Here is a 17,479-nt window from a genome sequence, read left to right as displayed (position 1 = left end):
ATTGGCGAGTGAATGCTGTAGCGCTTCCCGACAGGTCGGGTTCGGAACCTCTGTCAACTTCCACGCAGGGTGATGATCTTTTGGTCATCACACTCGCCAGCTGAAATCGGCGCTGCCTTTTCGTAGTAGTAAAAGCGTAGCGGCCCGTGGGGGGATCGAACCCACGACCTTCGCGTTATTAGCACGACGCTCTAACCAACTGAGCTAACGGGCCTCGACAGATGCAGTTGCTCAGCCCTACGCTGGAACCGTGTGGCATGAAGCCATACACCATTTCTATGGCAGTCGTGTGTCTGCTTCCCTCGTCTATATCCTGCTGACTGTCACGAAGCAGTAGCTATATTGCTCGCAGGACGGGAAACGGCAGCTCTGACAGCTCAAACTCGTCACGATTAGTGTGGAAAAAATTCCGTTCCGGTACCGGGAATCGAACCCGGGCCTCCTGGGTGAAAGCCAGGAATCCTAGCCACTAGACCACACCGGATGTGTGCATTTCTTCGACGGTTCGGACGGCCAATTGGCCCATTTCGTGCCGATTCCCGCGTCGGCGCCCATCTCTCTTTGCGAGCATCTTTGCGCATGCTGACTGGCAAGGCGCGCACCTCAAACGTCTCAGAGCAATGCTTTTGGCTTCATGCTCTGCTGGGAGAAGAGGAAAAGGGAAGCTGTAAGTAGCAATAACAGGAAGTAAACATTTTCCCGCTGAAGCGTTGTGGATAACAAACAAGAAATAAATTGGGGTCCTAGCAACAGCACCACCATCAGTCACAGAAAATTAAATGCCCCAGGTGAGGATCGATCTCACGACCTTAAGATTATGAGACTTACGCGCTGCCTACTGCGCTACCGAGGCACCGGTGAACCGTTTGTCCTGGAAGCTGGGTAAGTACCACACCCAATGTTAGACGTGAAGACACTGTACTTCCTGGATAACGTGTTCTGTTTGCTACACGTGCATTGCCGGCCCAGTTGATTGCGGTGTTGCTGCAGCTTTTGCAACGATAGGCAGCACTCCTTGTCGTTAAAGTTCAGTGCCTCGGAGGCACCTGGACACAGCAACTTGTGAGGCCAGGCCGACGCTAGTCTGTAGAACATGATGCGAGCGTCCCAGTGGGGACCCGCTAGTGCTGCGTTCTCGGTTCTTCTCAAAGGAATCCAGCTATACATTCTTGTGGATCGTGCATGTAAAGCGCGCAAGCCACACGGCAGCATTACCGCGGGAAAAGCAAAATGATGCATCGGCCGGGAATCGAACCCGGGCCGCCCGCGTGGCAGGCGAGCATTCTACCACTGAACCACCGATGCTCCGGCCGGTAGCAACTTCGCGCTGCTTCCCGAGCAGTTGTCTTGAGGGAAAGTGGGACTGTCGTCAAGCGCCATAGCATTCTGTCGAGAAGATGCTGCAGACGCTGAACCCTGCACTGTACTGCTTAAAATCGCCGCCAGAACGCGGTCCTCTGGGTACTCTTGCGTCGCCGGAGCCGACTCTTGCCAAAGGATGCGAAATGTGCGCGGATATGCTGTCCGAATGCGTCTGGATGTGCTCCCCTAGCCTACCTCGAAATGCGCCTGCCAGGTACCACCACCTTCGGCCGCTGCCGACAGGCGGGAAGCCGACACAGTGCGGCGCCGGGGCGCTCGCTTGTGCGGTGGTGGTGTAATGGTCAGCATAGTTGCCTTCCAAGCAGTTGATCCGGGTTCGATTCCCGGCCACCGCAGCAGGCTTTTAATTTCGCGTTTGAGTACTTTTGCCACGCGCCTTGAAATTAATGTTTTTTTCCCCTCCCTGTTACTCGCTGCAGACCAGCCTGTAGTGTGTCTCGACTTGTCTCGACTTTGCTCGGCTGACGCGAGAGCTGACGCTCTCAAATCGGCCTATATCAAAACAACAAGCACGAGAAACGACTGAGAGAGGTAAGGAGAGGCGAGGCGATGGACACACGGCACGCCCCTTCATTTCACGGTGGCGTCTCCATGACTGAATCGGGCTGTGGCTCCGAAAACAAAGGAGAAAGAAAAATACGAAGTAAAACTGCCAACAGTACCCTGTGTTCCGATGCACTCACCCGCCCAAGTACTGACAAGGGCCAAAGTTGTTACGCATCGGCAATCGGACATTTCCTTTCATTTTCTCTTTATCGGTTGAGAACCAGTGTATTGAGCACACTATGGCCATTGGCGAGTGAATGCTGTAGCGCTTCCCGACAGGTCGGGTTCGGAACCTCTGTCAACTTCCACGCAGGGTGATGATCTTTTGGTCATCACACTCGCCAGCTGAAATCGGCGCTGCCTTTTCGTAGTAGTAAAAGCGTAGCGGCCCGTGGGGGGATCGAACCCACGACCTTCGCGTTATTAGCACGACGCTCTAACCAACTGAGCTAACGGGCCTCGACAGATGCAGTTGCTCAGCCCTACGCTGGAACCGTGTGGCATGAAGCCATACACCATTTCTATGGCAGTCGTGTGTCTGCTTCCCTCGTCTATATCCTGCTGACTGTCACGAAGCAGTAGCTATATTGCTCGCAGGACGGGAAACGGCAGCTCTGACAGCTCAAACTCGTCACGATTAGTGTGGAAAAAATTCCGTTCCGGTACCGGGAATCGAAACCGGGCCTCCTGGGTGAAAGCCAGGAATCCTAGCCACTAGACCACACCGGATGTGTGCATTTCTTCGACGGTTCGGACGGCCCCTTGGCCCATTTCGTGCCGATTCCCGCGTCGGCGCCCATCTCTCTTTGCGAGCATCTTTGCGCATGCTGACTGGCAAGGCGCGCACCTCAAACGTCTCAGAGCAATGCTTTTGGCTTCATGCTCTGCTGGGAGAAGAGGAAAAGGGAAGCTGTAAGTAGCAATAACAGGAAGTAAACATTTTCCCGCTGAAGCGTTGTGGATAACAAACAAGAAATAAATTGGGGTCCTAGCAACAGCACCACCATCAGTCACAGAAAATTAAATGCCCCAGGTGAGGATCGATCTCACGACCTTAAGATTATGAGACTTACGCGCTGCCTACTGCGCTACCGAGGCACCGGTGAACCGTTTGTCCTGGAAGCTGGGTAAGTACCACACCCAATGTTAGACGTGAAGACACTGTACTTCCTGGATAACGTGTTCTGTTTGCTACACGTGCATTGCCGGCCCAGTTGATTGCGGTGTTGCTGCAGCTTTTGCAACGATAGGCAGCACTCCTTGTCGTTAAAGTTCAGTGCCTCGGAGGCACCTGGACACAGCAACTTGTGAGGCCAGGCCGACGCTAGTCTGTAGAACATGATGCGAGCGTCCCAGTGGGGACCCGCTAGTGCTGCGTTCTCGGTTCTTCTCAAAGGAATCCAGCTATACATTCTTGTGGATCGTGCATGTAAAGCGCGCAAGCCACACGGCAGCATTACCGCGGGAAAAGCAAAATGATGCATCGGCCGGGAATCGAACCCGGGCCGCCCGCGTGGCAGGCGAGCATTCTACCACTGAACCACCGATGCTCCGGCCGGTAGCGACTTCGCGCTGCTTCCCGAGCAGTTGTCTTGAGGGAAAGTGGGACTGTCGTCAAGCGCCATAGCATTCTGTCGAGAAGATGCTGCAGACGCTGAACCCTGCACTGTACTGCTTAAAATCGCCGCCAGAACGCGGTCCTCTGGGTACTCTTGCGTCGCCGGAGCCGACTCTTGCCAAAGGATGCGAAATGTGCGCGGATATGCTGTCCGAATGCGTCTGGATGTGCTCCCCTAGCCTACCTCGAAATGCGCCTGCCAGGTACCACCACCTTCGGCCGCTGCCGACAGGCGGGAAGCCGACACAGTGCGGCGCCGGGGCGCTCGCTTGTGCGGTGGTGGTGTAATGGTCAGCATAGTTGCCTTCCAAGCAGTTGATCCGGGTTCGATTCCCGGCCACCGCAGCAGGCTTTTAATTTCGCGTTTGAGTACTTTTGCCACGCGCCTTGAAATTAATGTTTTTTTCCCCTCCCTGTTACTCGCTGCAGACCAGCCTGTAGTGTGTCTCGACTTGTCTCGACTTTGCTCGGCTGACGCGAGAGCTGACGCTCTCAAATCGGCCTATATCAAAACAACAAGCACGAGAAACGACTGAGAGAGGTAAGGAGAGGCGAGGCGATGGACACACGGCACGCCCCTTCATTTCACGGTGGCGTCTCCATGACTGAATCGGGCTGTGGCTCCGAAAACAAAGGAGAAAGAAAAATACGAAGTAAAACTGCCAACAGTACCCTGTGTTCCGATGCACTCACCCGCCCAAGTACTGACAAGGGCCAAAGTTGTTACGCATCGGCAATCGGACATTTCCTTTCATTTTCTCTTTATCGGTTGAGAACCAGTGTATTGAGCACACTATGGCCATTGGCGAGTGAATGCTGTAGCGCTTCCCGACAGGTCGGGTTCGGAACCTCTGTCAACTTCCACGCAGGGTGATGATCTTTTGGTCATCACACTCGCCAGCTGAAATCGGCGCTGCCTTTTCGTAGTAGTAAAAGCGTAGCGGCCCGTGGGGGGATCGAACCCACGACCTTCGCGTTATTAGCACGACGCTCTAACCAACTGAGCTAACGGGCCTCGACAGATGCAGTTGCTCAGCCCTACGCTGGAACCGTGTGGCATGAAGCCATACACCATTTCTATGGCAGTCGTGTGTCTGCTTCCCTCGTCTATATCCTGCTGACTGTCACGAAGCAGTAGCTATATTGCTCGCAGGACGGGAAACGGCAGCTCTGACAGCTCAAACTCGTCACGATTAGTGTGGAAAAAATTCCGTTCCGGTACCGGGAATCGAACCCGGGCCTCCTGGGTGAAAGCCAGGTATCCTAGCCACTAGACCACACCGGATGTGTGCATTTCTTCGACGGTTCGGACGGCCCCTTGGCCCATTTCGTGCCGATTCCCGCGTCGGCGCCCATCTCTCTTTGCGAGCATCTTTGCGCATGCTGACTGGCAAGGCGCGCACCTCAAACGTCTCAGAGCAATGCTTTTGGCTTCATGCTCTGCTGGGAGAAGAGGAAAAGGGAAGCTGTAAGTAGCAATAACAGGAAGTAAACATTTTCCCGCTGAAGCGTTGTGGATAACAAACAAGAAATAAATTGGGGTCCTAGCAACAGCACCACCATCAGTCACAGAAAATTAAATGCCCCGGGTGAGGATCGAACTCACGACCTTAAGATTATGAGACTTACGCGCTGCCTACTGCGCTACCGAGGCACCGGTGAACCGTTTGTCCTGGAAGCTGGGTAAGTACCACACCCAATGTTAGACGTGAAGACACTGTACTTCCTGGATAACGTGTTCTGTTTGCTACACGTGCATTGCCGGCCCAGTTGATTGCGGTGTTGCTGCAGCTTTTGCAACGATAGGCAGCACTCCTTGTCGTTAAAGTTCAGTGCCTCGGAGGCACCTGGACACAGCAACTTGTGAGGCCAGGCCGACGCTAGTCTGTAGAACATGATGCGAGCGTCCCAGTGGGGACCCGCTAGTGCTGCGTTCTCGGTTCTTCTCAAAGGAATCCAGCTATACATTCTTGTGGATCGTGCATGTAAAGCGCGCAAGCCACACGGCAGCATTACCGCGGGAAAAGCAAAATGATGCATCGGCCGGGAATCGAACCCGGGCCGCCCGCGTGGCAGGCGAGCATTCTACCACTGAACCACCGATGCTCCGGCCGGTAGCGACTTCGAGCTGCTTCCCGAGCAGTTGTCTTGAGGGAAAGTGGGACTGTCGTCAAGCGCCATAGCATTCTGTCGAGAAGATGCTGCAGACGCTGAACCCTGCACTGTACTGCTTAAAATCGCCGCCAGAACGCGGTCCTCTGGGTACTCTTGCGTCGCCGGAGCCGACTCTTGCCAAAGGATGCGAAATGTGCGCGGATATGCTGTCCGAATGCGTCTGGATGTGCTCCCCTAGCCTACCTCGAAATGCGCCTGCCAGGTACCACCACCTTCGGCCGCTGCCGACAGGCGGGAAGCCGACACAGTGCGGCGCCGGGGCGCTCGCTTGTGCGGTGGTGGTGTAATGGTCAGCATAGTTGCCTTCCAAGCAGTTGATCCGGGTTCGATTCCCGGCCACCGCAGCAGGCTTTTAATTTCGCGTTTGAGTACTTTTGCCACGCGCCTTGAAATTAATGTTTTTTTCCCCTCCCTGTTACTCGCTGCAGACCAGCCTGTAGTGTGTCTCGACTTGTCTCGACTTTGCTCGGCTGACGCGAGAGCTGACGCTCTCAAATCGGCCTATATCAAAACAACAAGCACGAGAAACGACTGAGAGAGGTAAGGAGAGGCGAGGCGATGGACACACGGCACGCCCCTTCATTTCACGGTGGCGTCTCCATGACTGAATCGGGCTGTGGCTCCGAAAACAAAGGAGAAAGAAAAATACGAAGTAAAACTGCCAACAGTACCCTGTGTTCCGATGCACTCACCCGCCCAAGTACTGACAAGGGCCAAAGTTGTTACGCATCGGCAATCGGACATTTCCTTTCATTTTCTCTTTATCGGTTGAGAACCAGTGTATTGAGCACACTATGGCCATTGGCGAGTGAATGCTGTAGCGCTTCCCGACAGGTCGGGTTCGGAACCTCTGTCAACTTCCACGCAGGGTGATGATCTTTTGGTCATCACACTCGCCAGCTGAAATCGGCGCTGCCTTTTCGTAGTAGTAAAAGCGTAGCGGCCCGTGGGGGGATCGAACCCACGACCTTCGCGTTATTAGCACGACGCTCTAACCAACTGAGCTAACGGGCCTCGACAGATGCAGTTGCTCAGCCCTACGCTGGAACCGTGTGGCATGAAGCCATACACCATTTCTATGGCAGTCGTGTGTCTGCTTCCCTCGTCTATATCCTGCTGACTGTCACGAAGCAGTAGCTATATTGCTCGCAGGACGGGAAACGGCAGCTCTGACAGCTCAAACTCGTCACGTTTAGTGTGGAAAAAATTCCGTTCCGGTACCGGGAATCGAACCCGGGCCTCCTGGGTGAAAGCCAGGTATCCTAGCCACTAGACCACACCGGATGTGTGCATTTCTTCGACGGTTCGGACGGCCCCTTGGCCCATTTCGTGCCGATTCCCGCGTCGGCGCCCATCTCTCTTTGCGAGCATCTTTGCGCATGCTGACTGGCAAGGCGCGCACCTCAAACGTCTCAGAGCAATGCTTTTGGCTTCATGCTCTGCTGGGAGAAGAGGAAAAGGGAAGCTGTAAGTAGCAATAACAGGAAGTAAACATTTTCCCGCTGAAGCGTTGTGGATAACAAACAAGAAATAAATTGGGGTCCTAGCAACAGCACCACCATCAGTCACAGAAAATTAAATGCCCCGGGTGAGGATCGAACTCACGACCTTAAGATTATGAGACTTACGCGCTGCCTACTGCGCTACCGAGGCACCGGTGAACCGTTTGTCCTGGAAGCTGGGTAAGTACCACACCCAATGTTAGACGTGAAGACACTGTACTTCCTGGATAACGTGTTCTGTTTGCTACACGTGCATTGCCGGCCCAGTTGATTGCGGTGTTGCTGCAGCTTTTGCAACGATAGGCAGCACTCCTTGTCGTTAAAGTTCAGTGCCTCGGAGGCACCTGGACACAGCAACTTGTGAGGCCAGGCCGACGCTAGTCTGTAGAACATGATGCGAGCGTCCCAGTGGGGACCCGCTAGTGCTGCGTTCTCGGTTCTTCTCAAAGGAATCCAGCTATACATTCTTGTGGATCGTGCATGTAAAGCGCGCAAGCCACACGGCAGCATTACCGCGGGAAAAGCAAAATGATGCATCGGCCGGGAATCGAACCCGGGCCGCCCGCGTGGCAGGCGAGCATTCTACCACTGAACCACCGATGCTCCGGCCGGTAGCGACTTCGCGCTGCTTCCCGAGCAGTTGTCTTGAGGGAAAGTGGGACTGTCGTCAAGCGCCATAGCATTCTGTCGAGAAGATGCTGCAGACGCTGAACCCTGCACTGTACTGCTTAAAATCGCCGCCAGAACGCGGTCCTCTGGGTACTCTTGCGTCGCCGGAGCCGACTCTTGCCAAAGGATGCGAAATGTGCGCGGATATGCTGTCCGAATGCGTCTGGATGTGCTCCCCTAGCCTACCTCGAAATGCGCCTGCCAGGTACCACCACCTTCGGCCGCTGCCGACAGGCGGGAAGCCGACACAGTGCGGCGCCGGGGCGCTCGCTTGTGCGGTGGTGGTGTAATGGTCAGCATAGTTGCCTTCCAAGCAGTTGATCCGGGTTCGATTCCCGGCCACCGCAGCAGGCTTTTAATTTCGCGTTTGAGTACTTTTGCCACGCGCCTTGAAATTAATGTTTTTTTCCCCTCCCTGTTACTCGCTGCAGACCAGCCTGTAGTGTGTCTCGACTTGTCTCGACTTTGCTCGGCTGACGCGAGAGCTGACGCTCTCAAATCGGCCTATATCAAAACAACAAGCACGAGAAACGACTGAGAGAGGTAAGGAGAGGCGAGGCGATGGACACACGGCACGCCCCTTCATTTCACGGTGGCGTCTCCATGACTGAATCGGGCTGTGGCTCCGAAAACAAAGGAGAAAGAAAAATACGAAGTAAAACTGCCAACAGTACCCTGTGTTCCGATGCACTCACCCGCCCAAGTACTGACAAGGGCCAAAGTTGTTACGCATCGGCAATCGGACATTTCCTTTCATTTTCTCTTTATCGGTTGAGAACCAGTGTATTGAGCACACTATGGCCATTGGCGAGTGAATGCTGTAGCGCTTCCCGACAGGTCGGGTTCGGAACCTCTGTCAACTTCCACGCAGGGTGATGATCTTTTGGTCATCACACTCGCCAGCTGAAATCGGCGCTGCCTTTTCGTAGTAGTAAAAGCGTAGCGGCCCGTGGGGGGATCGAACCCACGACCTTCGCGTTATTAGCACGACGCTCTAACCAACTGAGCTAACGGGCCTCGACAGATGCAGTTGCTCAGCCCTACGCTGGAACCGTGTGGCATGAAGCCATACACCATTTCTATGGCAGTCGTGTGTCTGCTTCCCTCGTCTATATCCTGCTGACTGTCACGAAGCAGTAGCTATATTGCTCGCAGGACGGGAAACGGCAGCTCTGACAGCTCAAACTCGTCACGTTTAGTGTGGAAAAAATTCCGTTCCGGTACCGGGAATCGAACCCGGGCCTCCTGGGTGAAAGCCAGGTATCCTAGCCACTAGACCACACCGGATGTGTGCATTTCTTCGACGGTTCGGACGGCCCCTTGGCCCATTTCGTGCCGATTCCCGCGTCGGCGCCCATCTCTCTTTGCGAGCATCTTTGCGCATGCTGACTGGCAAGGCGCGCACCTCAAACGTCTCAGAGCAATGCTTTTGGCTTCATGCTCTGCTGGGAGAAGAGGAAAAGGGAAGCTGTAAGTAGCAATAACAGGAAGTAAACATTTTCCCGCTGAAGCGTTGTGGATAACAAACAAGAAATAAATTGGGGTCCTAGCAACAGCACCACCATCAGTCACAGAAAATTAAATGCCCCGGGTGAGGATCGAACTCACGACCTTAAGATTATGAGACTTACGCGCTGCCTACTGCGCTACCGAGGCACCGGTGAACCGTTTGTCCTGGAAGCTGGGTAAGTACCACACCCAATGTTAGACGTGAAGACACTGTACTTCCTGGATAACGTGTTCTGTTTGCTACACGTGCATTGCCGGCCCAGTTGATTGCGGTGTTGCTGCAGCTTTTGCAACGATAGGCAGCACTCCTTGTCGTTAAAGTTCAGTGCCTCGGAGGCACCTGGACACAGCAACTTGTGAGGCCAGGCCGACGCTAGTCTGTAGAACATGATGCGAGCGTCCCAGTGGGGACCCGCTAGTGCTGCGTTCTCGGTTCTTCTCAAAGGAATCCAGCTATACATTCTTGTGGATCGTGCATGTAAAGCGCGCAAGCCACACGGCAGCATTACCGCGGGAAAAGCAAAATGATGCATCGGCCGGGAATCGAACCCGGGCCGCCCGCGTGGCAGGCGAGCATTCTACCACTGAACCACCGATGCTCCGGCCGGTAGCGACTTCGCGCTGCTTCCCGAGCAGTTGTCTTGAGGGAAAGTGGGACTGTCGTCAAGCGCCATAGCATTCTGTCGAGAAGATGCTGCAGACGCTGAACCCTGCACTGTACTGCTTAAAATCGCCGCCAGAACGCGGTCCTCTGGGTACTCTTGCGTCGCCGGAGCCGACTCTTGCCAAAGGATGCGAAATGTGCGCGGATATGCTGTCCGAATGCGTCTGGATGTGCTCCCCTAGCCTACCTCGAAATGCGCCTGCCAGGTACCACCACCTTCGGCCGCTGCCGACAGGCGGGAAGCCGACACAGTGCGGCGCCGGGGCGCTCGCTTGTGCGGTGGTGGTGTAATGGTCAGCATAGTTGCCTTCCAAGCAGTTGATCCGGGTTCGATTCCCGGCCACCGCAGCAGGCTTTTAATTTCGCGTTTGAGTACTTTTGCCACGCGCCTTGAAATTAATGTTTTTTTCCCCTCCCTGTTACTCGCTGCAGACCAGCCTGTAGTGTGTCTCGACTTGTCTCGACTTTGCTCGGCTGACGCGAGAGCTGACGCTCTCAAATCGGCCTATATCAAAACAACAAGCACGAGAAACGACTGAGAGAGGTAAGGAGAGGCGAGGCGATGGACACACGGCACGCCCCTTCATTTCACGGTGGCGTCTCCATGACTGAATCGGGCTGTGGCTCCGAAAACAAAGGAGAAAGAAAAATACGAAGTAAAACTGCCAACAGTACCCTGTGTTCCGATGCACTCACCCGCCCAAGTACTGACAAGGGCCAAAGTTGTTACGCATCGGCAATCGGACATTTCCTTTCATTTTCTCTTTATCGGTTGAGAACCAGTGTATTGAGCACACTATGGCCATTGGCGAGTGAATGCTGTAGCGCTTCCCGACAGGTCGGGTTCGGAACCTCTGTCAACTTCCACGCAGGGTGATGATCTTTTGGTCATCACACTCGCCAGCTGAAATCGGCGCTGCCTTTTCGTAGTAGTAAAAGCGTAGCGGCCCGTGGGGGGATCGAACCCACGACCTTCGCGTTATTAGCACGACGCTCTAACCAACTGAGCTAACGGGCCTCGACAGATGCAGTTGCTCAGCCCTACGCTGGAACCGTGTGGCATGAAGCCATACACCATTTCTATGGCAGTCGTGTGTCTGCTTCCCTCGTCTATATCCTGCTGACTGTCACGAAGCAGTAGCTATATTGCTCGCAGGACGGGAAACGGCAGCTCTGACAGCTCAAACTCGTCACGATTAGTGTGGAAAAAATTCCGTTCCGGTACCGGGAATCGAACCCGGGCCTCCTGGGTGAAAGCCAGGTATCCTAGCCACTAGACCACACCGGATGTGTGCATTTCTTCGACGGTTCGGACGGCCCCTTGGCCCATTTCGTGCCGATTCCCGCGTCGGCGCCCATCTCTCTTTGCGAGCATCTTTGCGCATGCTGACTGGCAAGGCGCGCACCTCAAACGTCTCAGAGCAATGCTTTTGGCTTCATGCTCTGCTGGGAGAAGAGGAAAAGGGAAGCTGTAAGTAGCAATAACAGGAAGTAAACATTTTCCCGCTGAAGCGTTGTGGATAACAAACAAGAAATAAATTGGGGTCCTAGCAACAGCACCACCATCAGTCACAGAAAATTAAATGCCCCGGGTGAGGATCGAACTCACGACCTTAAGATTATGAGACTTACGCGCTGCCTACTGCGCTACCGAGGCACCGGTGAACCGTTTGTCCTGGAAGCTGGGTAAGTACCACACCCAATGTTAGACGTGAAGACACTGTACTTCCTGGATAACGTGTTCTGTTTGCTACACGTGCATTGCCGGCCCAGTTGATTGCGGTGTTGCTGCAGCTTTTGCAACGATAGGCAGCACTCCTTGTCGTTAAAGTTCAGTGCCTCGGAGGCACCTGGACACAGCAACTTGTGAGGCCAGGCCGACGCTAGTCTGTAGAACATGATGCGAGCGTCCCAGTGGGGACCCGCTAGTGCTGCGTTCTCGGTTCTTCTCAAAGGAATCCAGCTATACATTCTTGTGGATCGTGCATGTAAAGCGCGCAAGCCACACGGCAGCATTACCGCGGGAAAAGCAAAATGATGCATCGGCCGGGAATCGAACCCGGGCCGCCCGCGTGGCAGGCGAGCATTCTACCACTGAACCACCGATGCTCCGGCCGGTAGCGACTTCGCGCTGCTTCCCGAGCAGTTGTCTTGAGGGAAAGTGGGACTGTCGTCAAGCGCCATAGCATTCTGTCGAGAAGATGCTGCAGACGCTGAACCCTGCACTGTACTGCTTAAAATCGCCGCCAGAACGCGGTCCTCTGGGTACTCTTGCGTCGCCGGAGCCGACTCTTGCCAAAGGATGCGAAATGTGCGCGGATATGCTGTCCGAATGCGTCTGGATGTGCTCCCCTAGCCTACCTCGAAATGCGCCTGCCAGGTACCACCACCTTCGGCCGCTGCCGACAGGCGGGAAGCCGACACAGTGCGGCGCCGGGGCGCTCGCTTGTGCGGTGGTGGTGTAATGGTCAGCATAGTTGCCTTCCAAGCAGTTGATCCGGGTTCGATTCCCGGCCACCGCAGCAGGCTTTTAATTTCGCGTTTGAGTACTTTTGCCACGCGCCTTGAAATTAATGTTTTTTTCCCCTCCCTGTTACTCGCTGCAGACCAGCCTGTAGTGTGTCTCGACTTGTCTCGACTTTGCTCGGCTGACGCGAGAGCTGACGCTCTCAAATCGGCCTATATCAAAACAACAAGCACGAGAAACGACTGAGAGAGGTAAGGAGAGGCGAGGCGATGGACACACGGCACGCCCCTTCATTTCACGGTGGCGTCTCCATGACTGAATCGGGCTGTGGCTCCGAAAACAAAGGAGAAAGAAAAATACGAAGTAAAACTGCCAACAGTACCCTGTGTTCCGATGCACTCACCCGCCCAAGTACTGACAAGGGCCAAAGTTGTTACGCATCGGCAATCGGACATTTCCTTTCATTTTCTCTTTATCGGTTGAGAACCAGTGTATTGAGCACACTATGGCCATTGGCGAGTGAATGCTGTAGCGCTTCCCGACAGGTCGGGTTCGGAACCTCTGTCAACTTCCACGCAGGGTGATGATCTTTTGGTCATCACACTCGCCAGCTGAAATCGGCGCTGCCTTTTCGTAGTAGTAAAAGCGTAGCGGCCCGTGGGGGGATCGAACCCACGACCTTCGCGTTATTAGCACGACGCTCTAACCAACTGAGCTAACGGGCCTCGACAGATGCAGTTGCTCAGCCCTACGCTGGAACCGTGTGGCATGAAGCCATACACCATTTCTATGGCAGTCGTGTGTCTGCTTCCCTCGTCTATATCCTGCTGACTGTCACGAAGCAGTAGCTATATTGCTCGCAGGACGGGAAACGGCAGCTCTGACAGCTCAAACTCGTCACGATTAGTGTGGAAAAAATTCCGTTCCGGTACCTGGAATCGAACCCGGGCCTCCTGGGTGAAAGCCAGGTATCCTAGCCACTAGACCACACCGGATGTGTGCATTTCTTCGACGGTTCGGACGGCCCCTTGGCCCATTTCGTGCCGATTCCCGCGTCGGCGCCCATCTCTCTTTGCGAGCATCTTTGCGCATGCTGACTGGCAAGGCGCGCACCTCAAACGTCTCAGAGCAATGCTTTTGGCTTCATGCTCTGCTGGGAGAAGAGGAAAAGGGAAGCTGTAAGTAGCAATAACAGGAAGTAAACATTTTCCCGCTGAAGCGTTGTGGATAACAAACAAGAAATAAATTGGGGTCCTAGCAACAGCACCACCATCAGTCACAGAAAATTAAATGCCCCGGGTGAGGATCGAACTCACGACCTTAAGATTATGAGACTTACGCGCTGCCTACTGCGCTACCGAGGCACCGGTGAACCGTTTGTCCTGGAAGCTGGGTAAGTACCACACCCAATGTTAGACGTGAAGACACTGTACTTCCTGGATAACGTGTTCTGTTTGCTACACGTGCATTGCCGGCCCAGTTGATTGCGGTGTTGCTGCAGCTTTTGCAACGATAGGCAGCACTCCTTGTCGTTAAAGTTCAGTGCCTCGGAGGCACCTGGACACAGCAACTTGTGAGGCCAGGCCGACGCTAGTCTGTAGAACATGATGCGAGCGTCCCAGTGGGGACCCGCTAGTGCTGCGTTCTCGGTTCTTCTCAAAGGAATCCAGCTATACATTCTTGTGGATCGTGCATGTAAAGCGCGCAAGCCACACGGCAGCATTACCGCGGGAAAAGCAAAATGATGCATCGGCCGGGAATCGAACCCGGGCCGCCCGCGTGGCAGGCGAGCATTCTACCACTGAACCACCGATGCTCCGGCCGGTAGCGACTTCGCGCTGCTTCCCGAGCAGTTGTCTTGAGGGAAAGTGGGACTGTCGTCAAGCGCCATAGCATTCTGTCGAGAAGATGCTGCAGACGCTGAACCCTGCACTGTACTGCTTAAAATCGCCGCCAGAACGCGGTCCTCTGGGTACTCTTGCGTCGCCGGAGCCGACTCTTGCCAAAGGATGCGAAATGTGCGCGGATATGCTGTCCGAATGCGTCTGGATGTGCTCCCCTAGCCTACCTCGAAATGCGCCTGCCAGGTACCACCACCTTCGGCCGCTGCCGACAGGCGGGAAGCCGACACAGTGCGGCGCCGGGGCGCTCGCTTGTGCGGTGGTGGTGTAATGGTCAGCATAGTTGCCTTCCAAGCAGTTGATCCGGGTTCGATTCCCGGCCACCGCAGCAGGCTTTTAATTTCGCGTTTGAGTACTTTTGCCACGCGCCTTGAAATTAATGTTTTTTTCCCCTCCCTGTTACTCGCTGCAGACCAGCCTGTAGTGTGTCTCGACTTGTCTCGACTTTGCTCGGCTGACGCGAGAGCTGACGCTCTCAAATCGGCCTATATCAAAACAACAAGCACGAGAAACGACTGAGAGAGGTAAGGAGAGGCGAGGCGATGGACACACGGCACGCCCCTTCATTTCACGGTGGCGTCTCCATGACTGAATCGGGCTGTGGCTCCGAAAACAAAGGAGAAAGAAAAATACGAAGTAAAACTGCCAACAGTACCCTGTGTTCCGATGCACTCACCCGCCCAAGTACTGACAAGGGCCAAAGTTGTTACGCATCGGCAATCGGACATTTCCTTTCATTTTCTCTTTATCGGTTGAGAACCAGTGTATTGAGCACACTATGGCCATTGGCGAGTGAATGCTGTAGCGCTTCCCGACAGGTCGGGTTCGGAACCTCTGTCAACTTCCACGCAGGGTGATGATCTTTTGGTCATCACACTCGCCAGCTGAAATCGGCGCTGCCTTTTCGTAGTAGTAAAAGCGTAGAGGCCCGTGGGGGGATCGAACCCACGACCTTCGCGTTATTAGCACGACGCTCTAACCAACTGAGCTAACGGGCCTCGACAGATGCAGTTGCTCAGCCCTACGCTGGAACCGTGTGGCATGAAGCCATACACCATTTCTATGGCAGTCGTGTGTCTGCTTCCCTCGTCTATATCCTGCTGACTGTCACGAAGCAGTAGCTATATTGCTCGCAGGACGGGAAACGGCAGCTCTGACAGCTCAAACTCGTCACGATTAGTGTGGAAAAAATTCCGTTCCGGTACCGGGAATCGAACCCGGGCCTCCTGGGTGAAAGCCAGGTATCCTAGCCACTAGACCACACCGGATGTGTGCATTTCTTCGACGGTTCGGACGGCCCCTTGGCCCATTTCGTGCCGATTCCCGCGTCGGCGCCCATCTCTCTTTGCGAGCATCTTTGCGCATGCTGACTGGCAAGGCGCGCACCTCAAACGTCTCAGAGCAATGCTTTTGGCTTCATGCTCTGCTGGGAGAAGAGGAAAAGGGAAGCTGTAAGTAGCAATAACAGGAAGTAAACATTTTCCCGCTGAAGCGTTGTGGATAACAAACAAGAAATAAATTGGGGTCCTAGCAACAGCACCACCATCAGTCACAGAAAATTAAATGCCCCGGGTGAGGATCGAACTCACGACCTTAAGATTATGAGACTTACGCGCTGCCTACTGCGCTACCGAGGCACCGGTGAACCGTTTGTCCTGGAAGCTGGGTAAGTACCACACCCAATGTTAGACGTGAAGACACTGTACTTCCTGGATAACGTGTTCTGTTTGCTACACGTGCATTGCCGGCCCAGTTGATTGCGGTGTTGCTGCAGCTTTTGCAACGATAGGCAGCACTCCTTGTCGTTAAAGTTCAGTGCCTCGGAGGCACCTGGACACAGCAACTTGTGAGGCCAGGCCGACGCTAGTCTGTAGAACATGATGCGAGCGTCCCAGTGGGGACCCGCTAGTGCTGCGTTCTCGGTTCTTCTCAAAGGAATCCAGCTATACATTCTTGTGGATCGTGCATGTAAAGCGCGCAAGCCACACGGCAGCATTACCGCGGGAAAAGCAAAATGATGCATCGGCCGGGAATCGAACCCGGGCCGCCCGCGTGGCAGGCGAGCATTCTACCACTGAACCACCGATGCTCCGGCCGGTAGCAACTTCGCGCTGCTTCCCGAGCAGTTGTCTTGAGGGAAAGTGGGACTGTCGTCAAGCGCCATAGCATTCTGTCGAGAAGATGCTGCAGACGCTGAACCCTGCACTGTACTGCTTAAAATCGCCGCCAGAACGCGGTCCTCTGGGTACTCTTGCGTCGCCGGAGCCGACTCTTGCCAAAGGATGCGAAATGTGCGCGGATATGCTGTCCGAATGCGTCTGGATGTGCTCCCCTAGCCTACCTCGAAATGCGCCTGCCAGGTACCACCACCTTCGGCCGCTGCCGACAGGCGGGAAGCCGACACAGTGCGGCGCCGGGGCGCTCGCTTGTGCGGTGGTGGTGTAATGGTCAGCATAGTTGCCTTCCATTCTGGCTTTAGCCGTCGCCGCGGTCGGACGTGCTTGTTGTTTACTCCGCGTACGTTAGCGCTATCGCCGGTGTTTGGTGTTTACGTGAAGTTAGCTGTACATTTTCGCTGTTATTTTTTGAGTGGTGTCTCTGATAAGTGTTTTTATAGTGCTTTCGTCCGTTCCACGTCTCGTGCTTCGCCGCAATTTCGGTTGTTGCCGGAATTTCGTCGGAACCGACGACCATGTCTGACACCGTCAGGAAGAATACTTTAGTCTTCTCGTTCGAGAAAGGAACACGGCCGGTCCAACCCACTGCGCTGGAAATCCACGATTGGCTGACTGAGGTAATCGGTATTAATTCTGACTCTGTTCATACCACGCAATTAGATGCTGAAAAATACTGTGTTTTTGTTAAATTTCTGAACTCAGTGACAGTCGATAAGTTGCTTGCAAAATGGGGTAATTCCGTCGAATTTGTTCATCGAGACGGTTCAAAAAGTAATGTCTCTGTACGAAAAGCTGATATCATGTACACCAATGTCAGGATTTTGAATGTTCCAATTGAAATTGATAATCAGTTGATCAAGGACGCTCT

General features: G+C 54.3%; 39 non-coding genes across 39 annotated transcripts; 7 read left to right on the top strand and 32 right to left on the bottom strand.

The window, feature by feature from the left end:
• Window positions 1-140: 140 nt before the first annotated feature.
• On the bottom strand, window positions 141-214 carry Trnai-aau (transfer RNA isoleucine (anticodon AAU)). Its single transcript has one exon. It is a non-coding gene; the product is annotated as a tRNA-Ile (tRNA).
• Window positions 215-412: 198 nt separating this feature from the next.
• Trnae-uuc (transfer RNA glutamic acid (anticodon UUC)) lies at window positions 413-484 on the bottom strand. Its single transcript has one exon. It is a non-coding gene; the product is annotated as a tRNA-Glu (tRNA).
• Window positions 485-780: 296 nt separating this feature from the next.
• Window positions 781-853, bottom strand: Trnam-cau (transfer RNA methionine (anticodon CAU)). Its single transcript has one exon. It is a non-coding gene; the product is annotated as a tRNA-Met (tRNA).
• Window positions 854-1,234: 381 nt separating this feature from the next.
• Trnag-gcc (transfer RNA glycine (anticodon GCC)) lies at window positions 1,235-1,305 on the bottom strand. Its single transcript has one exon. It is a non-coding gene; the product is annotated as a tRNA-Gly (tRNA).
• Window positions 1,306-1,646: 341 nt separating this feature from the next.
• Window positions 1,647-1,718, top strand: Trnag-ucc (transfer RNA glycine (anticodon UCC)). Its single transcript has one exon. It is a non-coding gene; the product is annotated as a tRNA-Gly (tRNA).
• A 596-nt stretch (window positions 1,719-2,314) lies between these two features.
• Window positions 2,315-2,388, bottom strand: Trnai-aau (transfer RNA isoleucine (anticodon AAU)). The gene has a single exon. It is a non-coding gene; the product is annotated as a tRNA-Ile (tRNA).
• Window positions 2,389-2,586: 198 nt separating this feature from the next.
• Window positions 2,587-2,658, bottom strand: Trnae-uuc (transfer RNA glutamic acid (anticodon UUC)). The gene has a single exon. It is a non-coding gene; the product is annotated as a tRNA-Glu (tRNA).
• Window positions 2,659-2,954: 296 nt separating this feature from the next.
• On the bottom strand, window positions 2,955-3,027 carry Trnam-cau (transfer RNA methionine (anticodon CAU)). Its single transcript has one exon. It is a non-coding gene; the product is annotated as a tRNA-Met (tRNA).
• Window positions 3,028-3,408: 381 nt separating this feature from the next.
• On the bottom strand, window positions 3,409-3,479 carry Trnag-gcc (transfer RNA glycine (anticodon GCC)). The gene has a single exon. It is a non-coding gene; the product is annotated as a tRNA-Gly (tRNA).
• A 341-nt stretch (window positions 3,480-3,820) lies between these two features.
• Trnag-ucc (transfer RNA glycine (anticodon UCC)) lies at window positions 3,821-3,892 on the top strand. The gene has a single exon. It is a non-coding gene; the product is annotated as a tRNA-Gly (tRNA).
• A 596-nt stretch (window positions 3,893-4,488) lies between these two features.
• On the bottom strand, window positions 4,489-4,562 carry Trnai-aau (transfer RNA isoleucine (anticodon AAU)). Its single transcript has one exon. It is a non-coding gene; the product is annotated as a tRNA-Ile (tRNA).
• Window positions 4,563-4,760: 198 nt separating this feature from the next.
• On the bottom strand, window positions 4,761-4,832 carry Trnae-uuc (transfer RNA glutamic acid (anticodon UUC)). The gene has a single exon. It is a non-coding gene; the product is annotated as a tRNA-Glu (tRNA).
• A 296-nt stretch (window positions 4,833-5,128) lies between these two features.
• Trnam-cau (transfer RNA methionine (anticodon CAU)) lies at window positions 5,129-5,201 on the bottom strand. The gene has a single exon. It is a non-coding gene; the product is annotated as a tRNA-Met (tRNA).
• Window positions 5,202-5,582: 381 nt separating this feature from the next.
• Trnag-gcc (transfer RNA glycine (anticodon GCC)) lies at window positions 5,583-5,653 on the bottom strand. The gene has a single exon. It is a non-coding gene; the product is annotated as a tRNA-Gly (tRNA).
• Window positions 5,654-5,994: 341 nt separating this feature from the next.
• Window positions 5,995-6,066, top strand: Trnag-ucc (transfer RNA glycine (anticodon UCC)). Its single transcript has one exon. It is a non-coding gene; the product is annotated as a tRNA-Gly (tRNA).
• Window positions 6,067-6,662: 596 nt separating this feature from the next.
• On the bottom strand, window positions 6,663-6,736 carry Trnai-aau (transfer RNA isoleucine (anticodon AAU)). The gene has a single exon. It is a non-coding gene; the product is annotated as a tRNA-Ile (tRNA).
• Window positions 6,737-6,934: 198 nt separating this feature from the next.
• Trnae-uuc (transfer RNA glutamic acid (anticodon UUC)) lies at window positions 6,935-7,006 on the bottom strand. Its single transcript has one exon. It is a non-coding gene; the product is annotated as a tRNA-Glu (tRNA).
• A 296-nt stretch (window positions 7,007-7,302) lies between these two features.
• On the bottom strand, window positions 7,303-7,375 carry Trnam-cau (transfer RNA methionine (anticodon CAU)). Its single transcript has one exon. It is a non-coding gene; the product is annotated as a tRNA-Met (tRNA).
• Window positions 7,376-7,756: 381 nt separating this feature from the next.
• Window positions 7,757-7,827, bottom strand: Trnag-gcc (transfer RNA glycine (anticodon GCC)). Its single transcript has one exon. It is a non-coding gene; the product is annotated as a tRNA-Gly (tRNA).
• A 341-nt stretch (window positions 7,828-8,168) lies between these two features.
• On the top strand, window positions 8,169-8,240 carry Trnag-ucc (transfer RNA glycine (anticodon UCC)). The gene has a single exon. It is a non-coding gene; the product is annotated as a tRNA-Gly (tRNA).
• A 596-nt stretch (window positions 8,241-8,836) lies between these two features.
• On the bottom strand, window positions 8,837-8,910 carry Trnai-aau (transfer RNA isoleucine (anticodon AAU)). Its single transcript has one exon. It is a non-coding gene; the product is annotated as a tRNA-Ile (tRNA).
• Window positions 8,911-9,108: 198 nt separating this feature from the next.
• Trnae-uuc (transfer RNA glutamic acid (anticodon UUC)) lies at window positions 9,109-9,180 on the bottom strand. Its single transcript has one exon. It is a non-coding gene; the product is annotated as a tRNA-Glu (tRNA).
• Window positions 9,181-9,476: 296 nt separating this feature from the next.
• Trnam-cau (transfer RNA methionine (anticodon CAU)) lies at window positions 9,477-9,549 on the bottom strand. The gene has a single exon. It is a non-coding gene; the product is annotated as a tRNA-Met (tRNA).
• A 381-nt stretch (window positions 9,550-9,930) lies between these two features.
• On the bottom strand, window positions 9,931-10,001 carry Trnag-gcc (transfer RNA glycine (anticodon GCC)). The gene has a single exon. It is a non-coding gene; the product is annotated as a tRNA-Gly (tRNA).
• Window positions 10,002-10,342: 341 nt separating this feature from the next.
• On the top strand, window positions 10,343-10,414 carry Trnag-ucc (transfer RNA glycine (anticodon UCC)). The gene has a single exon. It is a non-coding gene; the product is annotated as a tRNA-Gly (tRNA).
• A 596-nt stretch (window positions 10,415-11,010) lies between these two features.
• On the bottom strand, window positions 11,011-11,084 carry Trnai-aau (transfer RNA isoleucine (anticodon AAU)). Its single transcript has one exon. It is a non-coding gene; the product is annotated as a tRNA-Ile (tRNA).
• A 198-nt stretch (window positions 11,085-11,282) lies between these two features.
• On the bottom strand, window positions 11,283-11,354 carry Trnae-uuc (transfer RNA glutamic acid (anticodon UUC)). The gene has a single exon. It is a non-coding gene; the product is annotated as a tRNA-Glu (tRNA).
• A 296-nt stretch (window positions 11,355-11,650) lies between these two features.
• Trnam-cau (transfer RNA methionine (anticodon CAU)) lies at window positions 11,651-11,723 on the bottom strand. The gene has a single exon. It is a non-coding gene; the product is annotated as a tRNA-Met (tRNA).
• Window positions 11,724-12,104: 381 nt separating this feature from the next.
• Window positions 12,105-12,175, bottom strand: Trnag-gcc (transfer RNA glycine (anticodon GCC)). Its single transcript has one exon. It is a non-coding gene; the product is annotated as a tRNA-Gly (tRNA).
• A 341-nt stretch (window positions 12,176-12,516) lies between these two features.
• Window positions 12,517-12,588, top strand: Trnag-ucc (transfer RNA glycine (anticodon UCC)). Its single transcript has one exon. It is a non-coding gene; the product is annotated as a tRNA-Gly (tRNA).
• A 596-nt stretch (window positions 12,589-13,184) lies between these two features.
• Trnai-aau (transfer RNA isoleucine (anticodon AAU)) lies at window positions 13,185-13,258 on the bottom strand. Its single transcript has one exon. It is a non-coding gene; the product is annotated as a tRNA-Ile (tRNA).
• Window positions 13,259-13,456: 198 nt separating this feature from the next.
• Window positions 13,457-13,528, bottom strand: Trnae-uuc (transfer RNA glutamic acid (anticodon UUC)). The gene has a single exon. It is a non-coding gene; the product is annotated as a tRNA-Glu (tRNA).
• A 296-nt stretch (window positions 13,529-13,824) lies between these two features.
• Window positions 13,825-13,897, bottom strand: Trnam-cau (transfer RNA methionine (anticodon CAU)). The gene has a single exon. It is a non-coding gene; the product is annotated as a tRNA-Met (tRNA).
• A 381-nt stretch (window positions 13,898-14,278) lies between these two features.
• Trnag-gcc (transfer RNA glycine (anticodon GCC)) lies at window positions 14,279-14,349 on the bottom strand. The gene has a single exon. It is a non-coding gene; the product is annotated as a tRNA-Gly (tRNA).
• A 341-nt stretch (window positions 14,350-14,690) lies between these two features.
• On the top strand, window positions 14,691-14,762 carry Trnag-ucc (transfer RNA glycine (anticodon UCC)). Its single transcript has one exon. It is a non-coding gene; the product is annotated as a tRNA-Gly (tRNA).
• Window positions 14,763-15,358: 596 nt separating this feature from the next.
• Window positions 15,359-15,432, bottom strand: Trnai-aau (transfer RNA isoleucine (anticodon AAU)). Its single transcript has one exon. It is a non-coding gene; the product is annotated as a tRNA-Ile (tRNA).
• Window positions 15,433-15,630: 198 nt separating this feature from the next.
• Window positions 15,631-15,702, bottom strand: Trnae-uuc (transfer RNA glutamic acid (anticodon UUC)). The gene has a single exon. It is a non-coding gene; the product is annotated as a tRNA-Glu (tRNA).
• A 296-nt stretch (window positions 15,703-15,998) lies between these two features.
• On the bottom strand, window positions 15,999-16,071 carry Trnam-cau (transfer RNA methionine (anticodon CAU)). Its single transcript has one exon. It is a non-coding gene; the product is annotated as a tRNA-Met (tRNA).
• A 381-nt stretch (window positions 16,072-16,452) lies between these two features.
• Window positions 16,453-16,523, bottom strand: Trnag-gcc (transfer RNA glycine (anticodon GCC)). The gene has a single exon. It is a non-coding gene; the product is annotated as a tRNA-Gly (tRNA).
• Between the last annotated feature and the right edge of the window lie 956 nt (window positions 16,524-17,479).

Source organism: Schistocerca gregaria, chromosome 2 (assembly GCF_023897955.1).
Source record: "Schistocerca gregaria isolate iqSchGreg1 chromosome 2, iqSchGreg1.2, whole genome shotgun sequence".
NCBI lineage: Eukaryota > Metazoa > Arthropoda > Insecta > Orthoptera > Acrididae > Schistocerca > Schistocerca gregaria.
Note: the sequence above shows the minus strand (reverse complement) of the source record. Positions and strands in the feature narration are given on the sequence as shown.